The following is a 20914-nucleotide window of genomic DNA, read 5'->3' on the forward strand; positions in this document are numbered from 1 at the left end:
CTGTAAATTTACAGGGTGCACCGCATTTCAGTGCGTGAACAAAACACACCACCATTGTTGTGGTGCATTTTGTAAATGAAAATGCACTGGGAAAGATGTGACATATTGTACGTCAGTTTGTCACACTCATTGCATTTATATTTACCAAACACACCATAAAAAATAATATTTAAAAATATAGCTATAGCTCGGTGCATTCGATAACCTGAACATTCGGTGCCAGTGGAAAAGGTTATTCGTTCACACCGGTGCACAAGTGTGTCACACAACTATCAAAAGTTAAATTTGTGAACCAACAATGGTGCATCATACTTATGTGCATATTGATATCGATGTAATTATAGTTGAAAGTGCACTAGCTCCGATGCATGACTGTGTTTTGAGCACACTCGTGATTTTTTTTTTTTAATTAAAAGTTGTGTTTCCATATTTATAAACAAATGTTTCATTTAATAAAAAAAATGTATTTTATTTATGAGGCTTATGTATTTTATATGTCAATAATGTAGTAGAGACATCAATAGAGGGAGCAACAACACGAGCAGGAGCAGCAGGCAGACCCATACAGTATGGTCTGAACATGGCAAGCTAGAGAGAGGGAGAGGGATTTAATAACCTCACCCTACTATTGTAGCAACCAAGCACTCTTGAGGAATGTAGGCCTCCTCAAGTACTATGAGTAGTCTACATCCTTGAAGGTGCACCCTGTCTTATTGGTGCATCTAATCTATCGATGGAGGGCCCAGGAGTAGGCTTTCCTTATTGGTCCTACACTAGTAGAAAATGGTGAAATTAGTGACTAGGTGACTAAAAATGTTAGTCACAACAACTTTTCAAAGTGAAATACTACCAAAAATTAACAATATTAAGAGACTCAACTAAAGACGACTAACATAAATGACTATTTTAGTCACCGATTAAAATATACGACTCACTAATAAGTAATACTACTAAAAATGACTAACATAAATGACTAATTTAGTCTAGGAAAAAAAATATGACTACCTAACAAAAACTACAATAATATGAATTAGTCATTTATGTTAGTCATTTTAATTGCGTCACTTCAACAATCTAAAATTACAAGTCATAAGGGATTCAAAGGTTGTTTTAGATTGGGTGAAAGGTTATACTTCCTTGTACACTTATTTATTGGATCAAAGGATGATTAAAATTATGGAGCTTATTAGAATCTTTAGGGTCATATCATTTGATCACATTCACAGGGAATCAAATTCAAAGGTTGACAAATTATCGAAAAGGGGAGTGGGCCAACACCTCCTTTTGCAACACGACATGACCACCTATATATGTTGCAACAACCTTTCCAACTTATTTAGTTGGTTGCACATATATTTCACATTTCTTCGTGGTACTGCTAAGGAGAGTGTATGAACTTTGATCAAAGAATGTTCACTTAGTACCACTACCAAATTTCCTTCATGCAACTTGCATGATGATAAATGGATGACATTTGAATGTTACAAACGTGTAAGTAGTCCACATTCAACTTTGTTGTCTTCATTGTCCTTAGTAACAATGACAAGTTTGAATATTTCCTTTATTTATCATCGCAAACACATAACTCTTTGTTGTCCCAAACATAGTTAATATTGTTGGTGTATGATTTCTTAATTATGGAATCATCTCTTGATGATCATAACGAACTCTCAATCTCCAATGCTCATGAATACAATGAATGAATGATCTAATGCCTTACTTGTATAGACAATTTATGATTCATTTTCTATTTTTATTGTGCCATTGTATATATGCTTCACTAGCATCTCATGTTATATGGTTAATTGAGCAAGATTTATCTTTCATTTTTCAAGTATAATTTGGTTGCATGAATAAGCATAGTTGTGTAATTAAAATCATTCAAAATTTGTTAATAATTCATGGTTTGTTTGACTATTCGCACACTTATCCCTGACCTTTTACTTTGAGAGTGAGTAGTGTCAAATCACTAGTCTTCGTTAAGGAACTTCCTTTCATTACTCAATGACCTAGCTTAGCTCGATATTTAAGGATTCCCCCCTAGATAAGGATATCCTTCTTGTAGTCTAAAGAGTGAGAGAAGGCCACCAAGGTGACATTGGGTGGCTTGCTTGATGGGTGGGGTCAAGACTTTTTTTTCTATGAGATTGTTTGAGTGGAGATACAATTTAGAAAATGCTTACAAGAAAATTAGTTTCCTTTATTTCCATCACCTAAACTACTTCCAATAAAATCATGTGCTTTTAATAAAATCTAATTTTGATAAATAATTAATTCAATAAAATTTAAAAAATAAGATTATTATTATTATTGTTATTTTTTTGTATATGAGAGAATAGACAACTATAGCATGCTTGTACTTGAGGATTGATTATATCAACTACCACAATCACCTCCAAGTGTACCCACATTGCCTCACACGTGGCACACTGAGCTAATCGAAGTTTAAACCAATAACATCATAAGAAATGCCTTAACAACCCATTCTATCATCAACTAATCTACACCATGGGGCAAATTAAAAATAACTTTTAATATTAAAAAAATATAGACAATTTATTTGATTTGAAAATCAATTTTAACGTCTAATTTGAGGAAACTCCGTAAAATAAAATTTAATGTGAAAAATGTTAAGCAAAATAAAGTTGGGGTAAATTATAAAAATAAAAATAAGTAAAGTGAAATATAAAATTAATAATTATAATTATAATTAATAATTCAATCATATTACTCCTAATTTACCAAGTGTCAGAGGCATAAAATCTCTTCATATACAAACCTTTTTTAAAGTGAAAAGAGATTTGATCCCCTCTGCCCTTGGTAAATCCAAAATTAAGATAGATCCAAGATAGTTTTATATCAATTTATGTAATTGAAAGTAAAGAATATTATTTTAATGAAAAGTTACATTAAAAAATATTTGTAATTTCTTCAATTTTAAAATAAAGCCAGCCTAGTTCCATCTTAACTCCGGATCTATCAAGCAATGAGAGGGATCACATCTCTTGAGGTGCGAACCTCTTTTTTGAGTGCAAAACTTGAGGAAAGGTTTGTACCTCAAGAGATTTGATCCCTCTAGGTGCTTGATAGGTCCAGAGTTAAGATGTATCTAGGTTGGTTTCAGTCATGTGTGGCCAAAGAAAATCTAACGAACATATGATTAGTTTTATCAATAATACGTAAATTCATCTAATATTAATATAATCATTTTAAATATATTAATATGTCTCAGATTAATCTGTATATTTTAATTTTAAATTTGCTTAGTTTCCCGAGATTGTTGCGATGATAATAACTTTAGTGATGAAAAATGATGAAATATAAATTTTGAATGTAAAGGGACAATGTAACAATGTTGAATGATAGAAAATGTGAATAATAAGAATATACTCAATTATAAATAGTCTTCATTGTGGTTAATCTAAAACTATTTTCTTCTATTATTCTTATTGCCACCCTTTTTACTTTTGTCATCTTTTCATATTGATTGTCATATTTCCATATCGATTATATGAAAAGGACAGGTTAAACCATAAACCATTTAAATGTTTAGCTAAATCTATTGTAGTAAACATCATTCCTTGTCTCTCCTTCTCTCCAATATTAATAGGTTGAATTACTATAACACAAAAATCAATGTACATTGTCAATAATTTTTTGTGTTTACACTGAAATCAATGCACAATGTTAATCCAATCACTTTAAAATTAATGTACCATCATACATCCAATTACATCAAAACATAAATCAACATTTACACTGAAATTAATGAATATAATGCAAGCAATTAAATAATACTAGAAAACAAAATTTACACTAAAATCACTGCATCTAATGAAATAAATCAAATAAGATTAGAAATCAACATTTACACTCAAATCAATTCGTCTAGTGCACGTAATAAAATTGGATTATAAACCAACATCTACACTGAAATTAATGCACCTAGTGCAAGTAAGCAAATAGGATTATAAAGCAACACCTACACCGAAATCAATGCATCTAGTGCAAGCAATCAAATAGGATTAGAAATCACCATCTACATTGAAATCAACGCTTTTAGTGCAAGCAATCAAATTATATTAGAAATCACCATCTACATTGAAATCAATGCATTTAGTGCAAGCAATCAAATAGTAATAGAAATCACCATTTACATTGAAATGAATGCATTTAGTGCAAGCAATCAAATAGGATTAGAAATCATCTACATTGAAATTAATGCATCTAATGAAAACAATCAAATATCATTAGAAATCAACATCTACACTAAAATCAATGCATCTAGTGCAAGAAATCAAATTGGATTAGAAATCACCATCTACACTGAAATCAATGTATCTAGTCTAAGAATTATTCTTCTCTCTCCCCCCCCCCCATATATATCTATAGCTCCCTCCATCTCTCCTTATTTTCCACTCTATCTCAACCCCCCAAACACACATGCTATTTCACTTCATATCTATCAATCTCTTTGTCCCTGCCTCCCTCTCTCTGTCTCTCTCTTCTTTCCTCTCTTCACTTTCCATCTATATCTCGATCTCCATTTGCCTCTCTATATCACCTCCAAAACATACACTCTATTTCTTAATCTATCTACCTATCCCTCCCTCCTCCTCTCCCTATCTCTCTCTCTCTCTCTCTCTTTTCCTCTCCCCCGCTTCTATCTCTCTTCCCTACTTATTTCCTCTCTCCCTCTCTCTCCATCCTCTTTATCACTCCCTCTCTCTCTCTCTCCACCTTTCTCTCTATATTTCTTTCTTCTTACATCTCTCTCTCCCCCCCTCCAACCTTATCTCTCTTTCCCTCCCTCACTCCACTCTCTCACATCCTCTCTCTCTCTCTCTCACTCTCTCTCCAACCTCCAACTCTGTTACTATATCCCTCCCTCCCTCCTTCTCTCCCCCATTCTCTCCATCTCTACTTCTTTGTCTTTATCTCAACCCCAAACATACACATTCTCTCTCCATCTCTCCATTGTTACTCCCTCTCTCTCTCCACTTCTCACTCTATATGAAATTCTTCTTCCCTCCCTCTCTCCCTATCCAACTTCATCCCCCTATCCATCCCGCTCTCCTCCTCTCTCCTTCCCTCTCTCCTCCTCTCTCCTTCCCTCTCTCCTCCTCTCTCTCAGATCTTCTCTCTCGTACTTCCTCTTTCTCCCTTTCTCTCCTACCTCCCTCTCTCTTCCCCCATCACTCTCTCTCTCCCTCTCTCTCTTTTTTCCCTCTAATCCTCTCTCTTACCCCATCACTCTCCTTCTCTCTCTCAAGCATTATCTCTCATTCTTCCTCACTCTCCCTCTCTCTATCTCTCTCTACCATTTCTCTCACTCTCTCTCCCCCTTTTCCCTCCAATCCTATCTCTTCCCCCATATCTCTCTCAGTCTATCTCTCTACCTACGTTACTATATCCCTCCCTCTCTCCTTCTCTCTATATCTCCTTATTTATCTCTTTATCTCACCCCTAAACATACACTCTTTTTCTCCTTCTCTCCCTTGTCAGTCCCTCTCTCTCTCCACTTCTCACTCTCTATGTATTTCTTCTTCCCTCCCTCTCTCCCCCTCCAACTCCATATCTCTATCCCTCCCTCTCCTCCTCTCTCTCATCCTTCCTCTCTCACCCTTTATCTCTTACATTTATCTCTCTTCTCCTCTCTCTCTCTCTCTCTCTCTCTCTCTCTCTCTCTCTGCCCTCCAATCCTCTCACTATCTCCCTCCCACTCTCCTCTCTCTCCCCCCTCTATCTTTGTATCTCCCTCTCCCTCTTTTACCCTTATCTACCTCTCTCTCTTTTTATTCCTCCTCTCCCCTCTCCTTCAGTTGATCTCCATCTCTCCCTTGTCACTCCCCCCATCTCTCCACCTCTATAACTTTATGTCTTTGTTCTTATCTCCCATATATATAGAGTTAATATATATTATGATATATTAATATATATTATAATATAAAAAATTTAATACTGGATTAAAACAAAGTTATTATATTTAATAATATCAATATTATGATATATTAATATGAATATTAGATTTAATAATAATAATAATAATAAATTTTTAATATTAATATTATGGTTAATAGAATGTTTTGCATGGTATTAATAATAATTTGGCCCATGGTATTTTGCCCATAGGCTTCACCTAAATAAAACCTATTTTTTGAGTGTTAATAAGTGTAAACATGTTTATGGAGCAAATATAAAAATAGGTTTTATTTCTTTACCATACCTCTTGTTTATTTATATTTTTATTTATATATCATATTTCTTTTATTTACAATGATATTTGGCACATAGTCTTGGTATATAATTAGATGTTGATTTGTAATCTTATTTGATATGTTTTTATTTATTTACCATACATCTTTATACCTCTTTTATATTTATTTATTTATCGTACCTCTTTTATAAATATGGTAATTGGCCCATGGTATCAATAATTATGTGTCCCCGAGGATCCACCTAAATAAAACCTATTTTTTGAGTTTTCATAAATATAAAGAGGTTAATGGAGTAAAGATAAAAGGGTTTTATTTATTTACCCTACCTCTAATTTATTAAAAAAGAATATATTTACAATACCTTTGGAGTAAATATTAAAAAAAAGTCTTATTTATTTACCATACTTCTGGTTTATTTACATTTTTATTTATTTACATAGCTCTTTTTTTTACTATTCGTAAACCTCTTTATATTTTAAATTTATGTTGTATTTATACATAATAATAATTAGATTGATTTTTAAATAGGGCCATAGATTAACAATGTTAAATGTTAAATATTACATTTACATTTAAGTTTACATGTTTACGTTTTTACGCGAGATCTACCCCATGGGCACAATAATTATTTTATTTTTAATCTGAAATTACAAATAACTTTGAAAAATACATATAAATAACCAAAAGCAATTTTATATTAATTAAAATTAAATAAAATTCAATTAATTGAAAGTTAAAATAATATTATTTGAATGAAAAGTTGCTTTGTATTTTCAAAGAGAGTAAAGAAATTTGTAATTATTTTATTTAAACTTTGAATTACAAATAATTTAATAATTTAAACTTCCTTAAATTTGGGGTTTTGGGTGATTTTTCCCTAAACTGTAGGGGTTATAGATCATCTTGCCTTGATAGTTGGCAATGTAAAGGCAATGTTTTACATCTGGCATTGTTTCTACCAAGGTAACACCTATCCAAATCTCTCGGAAGATAAAATCCTGTGGCTGGACTTTCAGTGGATCCATGTGTTTGGTGCCTTCAATGGATCCATGTAATTGTAACCCCTGAAAACGGACATCTCAACCATCAGAGTGATTTCAGATTTTGTGGGCATTGAACTAGTGACAACTAGTTTGGAACTAGAGAAAGAGAGATGCAGTGAGAGATGCAATGCACTGTTGAAACCTCGAAAAAAACTAATAGGTTTTTAGATTCAAAGTTCCTTGTAATGGAAACATGGCGGGTGCTTCACATGTTGGTTACATGTCTGGCACTGCAAACCATTGCTGATGGATCAAAGGATGTCGAGGTTTCTTCGAAAGACGGGTTTTGACAAAGTTGAGGAAACCTTCGGATCCAATGCTCGATTACTCTCACATTGTTGTTGAGCTAAATCAAATATTCAACTTGTAGAATGATTGATCCAACTGGTACACGCTATGGCAAAGGTCAACTATCTTGCTTCTTGGCCGATCCAGATACTGTGCTAGATCTGGTGAGTAACTCTTAATAAAGTGTGAAAAATCATTTCGTAATTAATTTTAGATTTTGTGGAGTATTTCCATATTAATTTTTTAATTATTAGATTACGTTTTTCATCTATATCTCGAAGATGACTGTGGATGGTTCCAAACTTAGATTTGACATTTTTTTTAATTATTTAAATCATATTTATTTGATTTTTTTTAAAGCTTCTCTACATTATTTATTTCAATTAGATTATGTTTTTCCTCTATATCTGGAAGATGACAGTGGATGGTTCCAAACTTAGATTTGACATTTTTTTTAATTATTTAAATCATATTTATTTGATTTTTTTTAGAGCTTCTCTACATTATTTATTTCTCTTAGGAGATCAGATCTTCCATATATGTCTTCAAAACTTCTACCAAAAAAATCATTATCTTTTTTCTCTTAAATGTGCTATTTTTTTTGGTTGAATTCAAATTGGAGATATCAGTAGACATGGTTGTGAATTCAACTTTAGCCGCCATGGCCAAACACGCAGAAAGCATGGATTAAAGGTTTATCAGGTTGCTTCTTCGGTGATAAATTCCATAACAATTCAAGAATTTAAAAAAATAATATTTGAACATTTTAAATGTAATCCCTACATTGGGCTAAACACACAGAAAGCATGGATTAAAGGTTTATCAGGTTGCTTCTTCGGTGGTAAATCCTATAACAATTCAATAATTTTAAAAAATAATATTTGAACATTTTAAATGTAATCCCTACATTGGTCGCAAAGGAAACCTAGTAAAATTGTTGAAGCAATTGACCTATGTTAATACTATGGAGAAAATCAATTGACCTATGTTAATACTATGGAGAATTATGGGTAGGCTCTAGACACAACGGTTAATTCACCAAACAACGTAAGTTGTAACGATACTCTGTGTTTCTTACTCAAAATTTAGATGAATATAACTGGAATTTGAAAAGTTAAAAATTTACTAATGTAAATTTTACTTTTACTTTGCATATAATTTATGCATATAATCTTTGTTCAAGGAGTAGATTCGTTATTTAATATAAAACTTTATTGATTCACCATAATTATAAAAAAAAAAATACATAAAATGAATCATTGCAAAATGATCGTTATATTGCAGATAGCAGGTTATCAAGATCATCTACAAAATATATGTTATAACAATTGGAGCACCTGGAAAAGATCTATGCATTCTACGAAGGAAGGTGAATTATGTGCAATGGAGATGAAATACAAAGTTATTGGTGCCATATTGTTTTAAACATTTTGATTGGTAATCAAGCAGCATACATTAATAATTTTTTTAATATATTTGTGTAGATTTGATACAATTTTGAAAAATTGTTTTAAGAGCTCTCTGAAGATGAACGAGACAACTTTGGATTTGATGTGAATATGAATGAGACAATTTTGGATTTGATGTTAAGATTATCGAGTGGAAAAATTACATTGGAAATATTCATATTCCTTGACTTGGTGAATATATCGTAAATGGGTGAATATGTATCAGTGGATTGCAATAGTTGCAATGGCCATGAAGACATCAATTTCACTTCATTGGGTTCACTATTTTTGGGAGAGTGATGGGGGCTCTTGGAGCAGAAAGTTGTCCAGATATAAATGGAGGTCGTGCCAATGTGAACGTTGAACTCCTTTCCACCAGTAATGATCTCATTAATGATGTGTTTACGTCATAGGGAGGCAGTTACACGTTTACAAATATTACTCCAAGGAAATATAGGCTGGTTTCTTCCCATCATGAATACAATAAATTTCATCAATCCTCGAGCGGTATACAAATATCAGGTCATATATGTTATCACCTAGATTGACCTTAGGCTGAAGGGAAGCAATTCCAGGGTAACCACAAACCAAGCTTAGCCTAGTAGCTAGCCCTACTAGGCCAGGAGAGGGCTCTCTCCTTAAGGATCTCAGTTAAGATGACTGGATCAGGCAAAGGATTTTAGGCTAGGTATAGTAGGTCGAAGGTTTTGATTGAATTTTGTTGGTGTTTCACTGGATCAGATGGAGCTGGGCAGTTGAGGTCTGGAAAATTAGGTCAGAAATGCAGGGTGTTCTATGGGGCAACGTAGGCATAGGATTTAGCACTTTAGGCTTAATGGTGTTAGGTGTTTGAGACTGATGAGGATCTAAGAAGGGCATGTGACAATCATGGATCCTTCTCAAACAGTAGAAAACATGAAATATTGAATGATTTCCCAAGGCAGAGCACTGATACAATGGATTCTACCTATCAAACTTGATAACATTCAACTAGAAGCATGAAATGAATGATGGCATACATAAAACATGTAAACAAATGATTACAAAAGAAGAAACTGTACTAAAACTCCATACCACAGGGATCCCATAAAAATAGCTGCAAATCTTATTAATCTCCTTGCCAAACTGCTTACAATGATGTACAATCAAACTCTGAGCATCCAAGTGAGTCCAACCCACACATTGACTGAGAAAATACATGATATAGACCTCGAAACAATTAATCCTAGCCTCAGGGGTCGAATTCCATGAGAGGAGGAGTAGTTGCACATAATACTGAACTGATAGCTAAAGAATAGGGTGGTCAAACTGACTCATTCCTAATATGAAGCAAACTGATTCATTACATGCTGCTTAGGCCATTCATTTGATGTATCTACCTTAGGTAACAAAATATATACTTTAATTACATCATGATCATGAATTACATCAGTGAAAAACCAAAATCCCTGAAGTGAAAAGTGAAAAACCAAAGAAACAGTGAAAAATTGGGTTGCCTGACAAGTGTGCAACGCCAGTGTCAAACGCGTAGCGCCTAAAGGAAACGCGCAGCGACATCTTCAAGGTGAGTTTTGGTTGCCTTCCCGGTGCCCAAACTGAGCCTAAGATATCTCATTGGAAATATTATCCTGTCTAGTTTCTGGATCTACCTTCAGATTTCAAAATGTGCTTGATTTGACCCTCCAAAAATGATTTCTCCCAAGACTGGTCAAACACGCAGCACCTGGACCAAAAATGAGGCAGAAATGTGATTTTTTGCTAGTTTTTTGCCATTTTCACCAACCAATTTTGCCTTCCAAGGCTGGAAACATGGTTTTCCTAACTATATTAGGCCTTTTGAATCCAATGGTGGTGGCCATTCCTCCAAATAATGCCTCCAAAAGGCACTGCGCATTTGGCCAAAAAACTGATATAAAAATTGCTTGGAAAAAACAGGAAATGCCAAAAGCCAAAACTGAGTTCAGGGTCTTCAAAAATGGTTGACATAGGTGGTGTTGAAGTTGACTAAGCATGGAGAGAAGCCTCCACTAACAAGTCAAGCTTATTCTTCTCCTATTGATGAGTTAAGGCCTTGATTTTTTCATGAGCGCTTTTGAGCTTGGCTCTAGCAATTTTGTTTCTCATGGCATAGTATTTGGCCATTTTTCTTTGGATTTCTGTGTTTCTATTGGATTTAGCTAACAGGTCCTCAAGATGATTGTTAGCCCTCTCAAGCCAATATTCCCTGTTCTCATTCATCATTATGCCAAATTGTTCATTTAAGGTGAGTTGGTTGGCAAGTTGAGCTTCCTTTTCTCTTTCAAGCTTCAAAGCTCACTTTAGGCCTCTAGTCCTAGGCCTCCTCCTGGGAAAGTTTTCCTCTATGGGCTCACCATAGTCACCATAGGCTTCCTCGAGTTGGACTTTAAACTTTTCAGCTTCCCTTTTAGCTTTGATGAGTTGAAATTCCATGAGCTCCTGCTTGGTCTCCATTTGCTTGTTTTCCTATTCATAATAAGATATGATGTATTTTGCTCTTTGTATATTCACCTGTAACCCACCTATCAATGTTTATTGCTCCTTGAAAATGATTCTCGTGTTTTCCTTCTCATCTTCCTCATCTAAGTCCACTAAATCAAAATCCTACTCAGTTTCATGGGGGTATTTTTCCTGTTTTTGCATTTTTGTTTCAACCATTTTTTCCTTTCCTTTATGTACCTGTTTTGCTGATGAAGAGAGCAAGGCCCCTCCCACAATCTGTGGGGCAAACACTTGCTTGTTTCCACTTTGATAAGTGTGCACCAAAATACCTAAATTAGCCCTTCCTGGCTTGCTGCTTTGACCCTAATCACTTTGTCCTTTGCCACTATCCCCTTTTCTATCAGATGAAAGAACAGCTTCATGGAGTGGTGATAATGGAGGTGATGGTATGATTGACTCATCTGAGGAGGATGAATAATGCATGGGCTGAGATGAAGGGATGGAGGATGGTGGATGAGATGATTGATGGAATGTCTTGAGTGAAAGCTTGAGTGAAAATAGGATTAGCTATAAATGTACTCCATGCAATGTTAAGATCTTTAAGGCGATAAAGAACTATGATCTTTATGAGGGAATGGTGAAATAAAATCTTCATTTGATCTTTGCGTGCTCTTCTCTGGGCAATGTAAGCCATCTTCTCCACACTCTTGAAAAGATAGTAGGGTATATTGAGCATTTTAACCCTAGTGAAATGCATAAGTAACCGGATGTGGTAAGAATAGACCCTAGAGAACCTACCCTCACATGAAAAATATTTCATTATAATGTTCATCATGGGTTCATATCTGTCAAGGAGATATGAGAAAGGGAAGTAGCCTTTTCTTTGACTTATGTACCTAGGTTTGAGGTATGTTTCATAAGAACATGCATCTATCTCACCCTGCTTGAACCACTTTTCCCCAACTTCTGGAATCCCAGTGGCAGCTGATATGGTCTTGGGTATCTTGAATTTTAGTTATGAAAAGTGTAGTCAACTCAGGGTGATACTGGACTGCTTGAACCTGCTCACAAAACTCAAAACTCCCTAACCATTTGAAGGCTGTCACTGTCATAGGAGATGCTAGGAGCTCTTTGAGATCTGTGGGCTCAAACCTGAGAATTCTCCCTCCTTTATGAGGCCTTCTTTGCTCTATGTTTCTTTCTCTGTCTAATCTCTCTTCTTCACTATGTGGCCGATATTCTTCATCAGCCATGGTGTATTTGTTATTGAAACCCTAGGTAAATGGTAGGGGGACTGGAAGTGTTTGGAAGGAAAAAGAAAAGGGAAAGGTGAGTGGAAGCCTGGTGGATGTAGGGATAGAGGTCTCTGAAAAGGAATATAGGGTACTGATCAGGTAACTTATGGAACTTGCTTGCAAAAATCAGGGATAGGAGAAAAACTAGGGTTTTGTATATGGAACTAACACCAATCTTGATTTTATTCTTCAAACATCAAGGAAATAACTTTGAGGAGAGGGAAAATGATGTTTTACTTACTTGCTTAAAGCTGAGAAGGTGTTAGGAATGTCAAAGAGAAAATATGAATGAAACTGGTCAAACGCACAGTGCACAGAGGGAGTGCACAACACCAAGAGGAAATGTGCAGCGCCAAGAGAGAACGCGCAACACCAAAAGGTAACGTGCAACGCTAAGAGGAAACATGCAGCACCAAGATGTTTCTGCCGATTTCAACCCTTAAATTGGAAAAACTTCTGTTGGGGTTTGCTCAATGGGAGGTCAAATGGAAATAAAGGAGATATGAAGGCAAGAAGACCTTTATACATGCTTGAATTTAATTTTTGCTCCTCAAAACCCCCTTTGCTAATGTTTTGTCACTTTCACCTTTTCACCCTTTTTTGTCACTGCTCTTGATTTTCTGACTCTTTGCTTTTTTGACAGGTGGATGAATGCTGAATCTTGACTTGAATTTTACAATGCTTGTTTGTCTTGCAGTAAGGAGAAATGCTCTGATGCAGTTGGGATCACTTATTACATATAGGAATCTTAAAATTACGTATAAAATACAAATGAACTAAAATACTTTGTTTTCATCTCAAAAACATGTTTTTGAGGTGAAAATTACATTATGTTAAAAGATAATAATTTCAGTAGCTATGATTTTCAAGCCATCATGCTTGATTTATTGATCATCCTCATACCCTTGCTGACCTTTATTTACACTTTGAAATCAATTTCTTAATGTTGGTGATGAAACCCTAGACCTAATGAAATGAACTGCAAATTAATTATGAAACATGACTGAAGACAATCTAAAGAAAGATCAGCAAGTATAGTCTATGAGGGAAGAGCTGAAGAGAAAACAACCACCAGTGGATTAGTATATCATGACCTAATGGAATGATGCAAAAATTTTCAGTATGGGACTGCTAAAATGAAAATGCAAAGAGTGAATTTTGATCCTTGATGGAAGTATGCAGATACTGACACTAACATTGGCCTTATTGGGGATGGTAGCTCCTTGGAGGTGTCAAGAACATCGTAGACCAAGTGCCTTATCCATTGGGTAATACGGTCAAAACCAAAAAAAGTGGAGAATGACTCAATACAACTGAACACTGACTCTCAACCTAACTGACTCAAAACTTGACTATAAACCAACTTAGACTTGACACTAATCATTTAAAATTTATAGCTTTCACTTCGGGCTCCAAGCTCAAATGACAGTGTACTTGAAAACTTGTAAGGAAAATCAAAATGGTATATACAATGAAAGTGACATAATTTCAGGGAACCACCTCAAAAGTAGTAGTGCTTCAGGAGCCTACCATTCACTGGCCCTCCTAAACAATCCTAACCATCCATTTCTTTTAATAAAAAGGCATTTTGTCCTCTATATGATGAAATATTATATGGTCCTTTCCATAGATTGTCGAACTTACCATGCTTTCCTTTGTCCTCATTTCGTGCATCCCACCACAACACTACATCCTCTAGCTGAAACTTTTCTTCTTTGGTTTTGTGGTCATAGATCTTCTTTATCTTTTCTTGCAACCGGAAAGTGTTTTGAGAAACTTCTTCCCTTATTTGTTGAAGGTGGATCATTTGATTAATTCTTCACTGAATATCATCCCCTTCACTGCTAGCTTCTTGTAGTAATCTCATGACCGGGACCACAAGTGACGTAGGAAATACTGTATCAGTACCATAAACCAACTCAAAAGGTGACATACCTATGGATTTCTTACTGCTCACTCTGTCGGCCCACAAGGAATTAACAAGCTTCCGATGCCAATTCTTCTTATTTGCCTCCAACATTTTCTTGATTATATTCACCAAGGACTTATTTGATGACTCAACCAATCCATTGCCCTGCGGGTAGTATGCTGTGGAATGACCCAATGTAATATTGTACTTATTGCAGAACTCCACCATCTTCTTGGACTTAAATGCCGCTGCATTATCTGTTATGATCTTGTGAGGGCAACCAAAACAAGACAAGATATTAGATTCTAAAAATTGAATAATTACCGTATCCATGGCCTACCTTGTCGGAATGGCCTCAATCCACTTGGTGAAGCAATTGATCACTGTCAAGATCCATCGATGCTATGCTAATGATATAGGATGGATTTCCCCTATGAAATCAAGTCCCCACTGCTAGAAGGGTGCATTTACTTCAACTGGTTTCAAAGGAAAAGGAAGAAACTTCCTTTTTCCTTGAAACACTTGGCATTCATGGCAGCTCATCACTGTTTTATACAAATATGAAAATAAAGTCGGCCAATAGTATCATGCTCTCAACACTTTGTTAGCTGTTGTTTTCCAAAACAAGTGACTGCCATAATCACCTTTATGAAAATCATGCATCACCTGCTGAGCTTTGTCTTCAACCAAACAATTAAGAAGAACTCCTCTTGGATCTTTCCAATAAAGAGCACTATTTAAAATGTAGAATTTAGCTGATTTGAGTTTTAGTGATCTACCTTTGCTCCTTGAAATTCCAGGAGGTGGAGAAAGATGTTGAAGAACATAAACTATATCAGAATACCACGGTGATTGAAGAAACATTTCTGAAACTTGAATGAGCAAGCCATCATCCTCATCCTCTGACATTGCTGCTATGAGATTTATGTCTAGAGCATGCAGATTTGATTCTACCATCAGTTTTGCTAAGCCTTGTCCCTTGATCAGTTTTGTGGGTTTAATCTCTAGATCATATTCCAACATTGCTTCTATCCACTTACCTCTTCTTCCCTCCGAATCAGTTTGCATCAGAACATCCTTTATTGCTGCATTAGGAACATATGCTATGGTATGTGAATGCAGAATGTACACTCTGAAATCCTTTAATGCTTTTATGAGAGCCAACGCTTGTTTTTCAATGATATTATACCGTAAGGCAGCATCTCGAATAGTCCTACTGAAAAAAGTAATGGGTTGCTCAATCTGATCCCTCTTTTGCATCAATACTGTAGCCATGGTGTGCTCGGATGCAAATGAAAATATAATGAAATATTGAGTGTAATTAGGACTAATCAAGACTGGGGTTGTGGTGAAAGCCACTTTACCAAATTGAATGACTTCATGGCATCCTTGGTCCATTTCATAGTGTTGTCCTTTTTCAACATATTAGTCATTTCTCGTAAATGTTCTGCCAAATTGGGTATAAATTTGCGTAAGAAGTTCATCTTACCATTGAATGCCTGAATCTCCTTTTTGTTGCACGGAAAATATATACGCTGAATTGCCTCCACTCTTGAAGGATCAATGCTAATATCATGTTTAGAAATGATATGACCAAGGAGCTTACCCTCGTCCATGGAAAAAAGACTTTTCTTCGGGTTGAGAGAAATCCCGAACTTCTACATCTATGAAAGACAATCCTCAAGTGGTGCAAGGTTCATCATCAGAACCATAAAATACTGTCATATCATCTAAATAAACAACTAAGAAAACATCCTTCTCATTAGCAAAAGAAATGTCCATTTCTCGCTGAAAAGTGGCTCCAACATTCTTCAATCTGAATGACATTTTAGCATACTGAAAAGTTCCCCAAGGTGTTGTGAAAGCAGTTTTGTCTTGGTCTTTTTCATGCACCAAGATCTGATTATAGCCCAAGTAACCATCGAGTAGTGACATCTGCGATGCTCCAACTACTCTTTGCAGAATATGGTCCATCTTTGGAAGTGGATAGTTATCCTTTAAGGATACTTTGTTGAGGTTCCAGAAATCTATGCACAATCTTATTTCTCCAGTCTTCTTTCGTACCGGGACTAAATTCGAAATCCAATCAAAAAATCTGATTGGAATAATGATGCCAGCTTTGAACAATCTGTTCACCTCCTTCTCGATAGATGGCAACAGCTTTGGATTGATCCTTCTCAACTTCTGTCTGAAAGGCTTTTGATTCGGCTTGATAGGAATAGTATGCTGAATTATATCCTTATCATACACCTTCAAATCTGAATAATCCCATGCAAACACATCAGAAAATTTAGAAAGTAATCTAACATACTGGGCCTTTACCTTGGGAGACAATGTTTTTGATAGCTTTACAAGCTTGGGCTTGTCAGCTGTTCCGAGATTGACATCTTCAACTCCTTTTTTGGTAGGAACCAAGCTTGGTTTTCTAGCCACATCATCCTGATTGAAAAGCTCCTCTAAAGGTATGAGACCTCTAGGAATAATGTTATCTTTCAGCTGCAATACCTCCATCTGATTCACCTCAATCTCTTGTTCATCGGTGTCACAATCATCATCAATGGAAGCATCCTTGAATTTTCCTTCATTCTGCAAAAAGGTATTGATTTCATTATCATCCCAAAACACTTGCCAATACCTTAAATTATCTGAAACAGCAGGCCGGTGTTTGACATGAATTTCAAACTTGTTACTGGAGTTCATTGGGATCTTCAAATTGCTTGCAGCAGTGGCGAGTGAATCTGCAATAATGTTTTAAGTTCGGGGTACTAATGTCAAGGTATATTTAGGAAACGTTCTCAAAATATCTAGGACTGCATTTCTGTAGGCTCTCATTCGCAGATGCTTTGCTTGATACTCTCCCTTTACCTGTTTTATCAACAGCTCTGAATCACCATAGACTGAAATCCTTTTTGCATTCAATTTCTTCAAAATGTTACGACCTGTGATCAAAGCCTCATACTCCACTTCATTGTTAGAGAAATCAAAAGCCAACTTGTAAGAACATACTCTAACATTACTTGGGACTTTGGTGGGCTGAAAAGCAGAGCTACAAATCCAAATGCCTATACCAACACCATCCTTACCCACGGCACCATCAAAATCCATGCTCCAAAGGCCCGCTTCGTCTTCTAAATGCTGAAATTTTGTTTCCTTCTCTACCTTACCTTGACTGATCACTTCATTTTTCTGCTCTTCACTGACCTTTTGCTGCTGGTATGTGGACTGCTCAGAAGAACTTGCTATTTTTTCTTTTTCCTTGTTAAGGACTTCCTTAAAATTCTCTGAAATTTCTGGCACATTATCTACTTCTACAATCTGAATATTTACATCATTTAATCCACTATCAGAGTACAAAACAAATGATTTTAAATCAATATGTACAAAATTTATTGGATGGTTGAGTGGCTTCTCTTTACTAGTGATCATGTATTTCCTTTTCTTCTCCCTGTATAAGTTTCTCAATTGACCGAAAATGGGAATGGTAGCATATGAGAAGTCAAGTTGTAAAGCACCCTTAAGTTTAGCACTCCATGATCTAGACAAGAGCATACTAAATCACGGTGGAATATCAACAACAACCACATCCATCAAAACTTTTTTGGCTGGGATTTGATCTAAAGACACTACCAAATATTTGATAAGACCAATGCAACGAACTCTATTGAGGTTGAAGGAGTACAAATCATGGTATTTCTGGGTAATATCTAGGCCCAACTTCTCCATAATGGCTTTAGGCATCAAGTTATGAGAAGCTCCGGAATCAAACATGGCATTATGGATAATGTACTCATGCAATTTGAGACTTAGATAAAAGGGAGGAACTTCACTATCTTCAAACTGACCTTCTATGGCTGGACCAAAATGAGCTCAGGACGATCATCTTCTACATTTACCATATCTGACAAAGGGTCTATTTGCAAAATTATGGACACTTGATGTTTATAATTGCTATTCTTAACCAGCTCAGTCAAGGGAATGGACACTTTTAATTTAGCAATTTCATTTTCTAGGTTAAAGGATGAAACTTTTTCTATCTCTTTGACAGTAAGGTCCTTCTTCTATACTTACTCTTTCACTGCATTTTGCTGATTATTCTTCTTGTTTGCAATGTTATTTGTTGATGGTACTTTGCTGGAACTCGGATCAGTAGGCTCTTTCCCTTTCTTCTGAATGTTTGAGGAGTCATTCTTCGATTGCAACTCTTTTCTTTTCTGAATGGGATTGATTGGCACATCTCTTCTCCTCAAAGAATACTGCTTCTGTTGTGCTGTCAAAGCGTTCATATAACCTCGCTGATAATCATCATACTCATCCTCGAAAACTGCATCATTTGCCAGTATGTAATATTCATCCTTTTGGGTGTCTGGGACCTCTGCATATTCTTCATCTTCCATCAGAGAAATGGGCATACCATCAACAGTGAAGAAATGGTTTGCTTCAACTACCGAATCATCATTATCTTCCTCTTCCATTCCCTGAACATAATTCTACTGCAAAGGAGTTCTGATATGTTGTTGTTGTGCTAGTTGGTCTGGTGCCTTTTGTTCCCTTTGCTTGATCCGGAATTGGGGCTTCTGCTATCCTCTAAAGTTTGGATTCCTGATTGGTGGTTCAGGTCTATCTGCAATGGTCAAGCGGTCAACCATCCTCTCCACTGTTTGGATCAAAGTATCCATCTTGACATCTGAGGCGGATGCTTCCTCTTTGATAGTCACTCTCTTTTCGGATCTCATTCTTGCTCTTTTGGCTAGCATATTTGCTTCTACACTTACCGGGTTCTTTTGCATATATTCAAGTGTGGTGGGATCTCGCTCTCGTAACTGATATGCCATTTCAGCATCAAAAACGTCTGGAAACTTGAGTAAGGCTAACCTCTCTGGTGGTTTAATGTTGGCCGGAATAGCATTATAGATTGCATTAAACCTCACACAATAATCTTGCACACTTTCACCAGCATTCCTTTTGATATTTTCATATTCAGATAAAATTTGGAGTGGATTATTCTTTACCTCCCACCAATCCAGGAATTTCCTATGAAGGACTGGAAAAGTGGTGATAGAGGCTGCAGGTAAAGCTCTGAACCACTTTCGAACTTCACCTCCAAAGCTTTGGACAAACAATCTAATAGTCACATCTTCTAGCTCTACCTCATTGATCCGAATTGGATCCAAGAAAGATTATCAGAGTTCTATGACTGTATCAAATCATGACAGACTTCAAGAAACTTGTGAACAATGAGCCATCAGGAAGACCTCTGGATGGTGGCAGTTTGTAGCCAATAAGGAACGACGAGGACCTCGGTCAAAGCGTGCTGACCGAGGCCCATGGATATCGCGCAGGACACAAACTAGCAGTTAGGAAGTCCGGATCAAAAAATGGAGGCCGTTTCTGATGCGCAATTAGCGCTAATCGCGCATTCCTAGGAAAAACACCTCAAGAAGGAAATATCCCCGAGCACTCGGTCAAAAGGAAAGCCGAAAACCGTGGGAAAAGCGTTGAAATGATAGGCGGGTCCCGCGCTCCAAAACGGGTGGAATATCAGAGGCGTTTTGAGTGGTAAGCAGAATTGTTAGGAGACACAGCGATGCCATACAACGAATGACGCGTGTCCGACGGATGAGAGAGAAAACCGCCTCTCATCGCGAGCTAACGTCCGAGCAAGTCAACCATGCAATAAGAGCGAACACTGTAGGATTTGGTGGCTCCAGATCTAACAGCGGAGATTTCACCCGATGTATGACCGGATCTGGAGGGAGAATTAAGCTGCGGCATATAAAATATTGAAGTTAGATTTGACCACTGAGTTGGCTGATGAATCATTACACAGACTAACTGAAATACCGAACCATTTGAGGAAAGAGCTAGTGCAGTTCGTAAGAGGACAAGTAGCCACTTCCTTGTAAGACATTACACAGTGGCGATGACGCAAAGGCATGGAACTCCAAGTGAACAGCAGCAGGCGATCCGAAGAGACAAAAGAGGAAGTGAAAAGCAAATATGATGGAAAAAGAGAAGACAGTTGAGAGAGAAACAGAAGCAGAGAACAGAGAGCCGAGCTGACCTGCAGAGTTAAGGTAGCATCGAGCAGACAGAACCATGCTTGAGAGGTTCAAGCAATCCCTGTGAAGATATTTGTCGGGAACAGAGTACCAAGTTGGACTCATTACATTAATACCAGTTGAGGTTGAGACTTGCTAAGGGGGAGTCTGTGCACTCTAGTGGCTTGGGGAATCCAAGAACTACCCTACTAAGC

The 20914-nt window shown here is 36.4% G+C and overlaps 1 pseudogene across 1 annotated transcript in view; it reads right to left on the reverse strand.

Moving 5' to 3' along the window:
* The window catches only part of LOC149181201 (fasciclin-like arabinogalactan protein 15), a 39994-nt pseudogene extending 20861 nt beyond the window's left edge, over nucleotides 1-19133 (reverse strand). The window contains exons 1-4 of the transcript XR_016256721.1: nucleotides 18730-19133; nucleotides 17863-18001; nucleotides 17527-17652; nucleotides 16984-17172 (exon numbers count right to left, since the gene is read on the reverse strand). The product of XR_016256721.1 is annotated as a fasciclin-like arabinogalactan protein 15 (transcript). The remainder of the gene's footprint in view (nucleotides 1-16983; nucleotides 17173-17526; nucleotides 17653-17862; nucleotides 18002-18729) is intronic.
* Between the last annotated feature and the right edge of the window lie 1781 nt (nucleotides 19134-20914).

Source organism: Pinus tabuliformis, chromosome 3_2 (genome assembly GCF_031772625.1).
Source record: "Pinus tabuliformis cultivar Carrire ecotype Pingquan chromosome 3_2, CPIR1, whole genome shotgun sequence".
NCBI classification, from domain to species: domain Eukaryota; kingdom Viridiplantae; phylum Streptophyta; class Pinopsida; order Pinales; family Pinaceae; genus Pinus; species Pinus tabuliformis.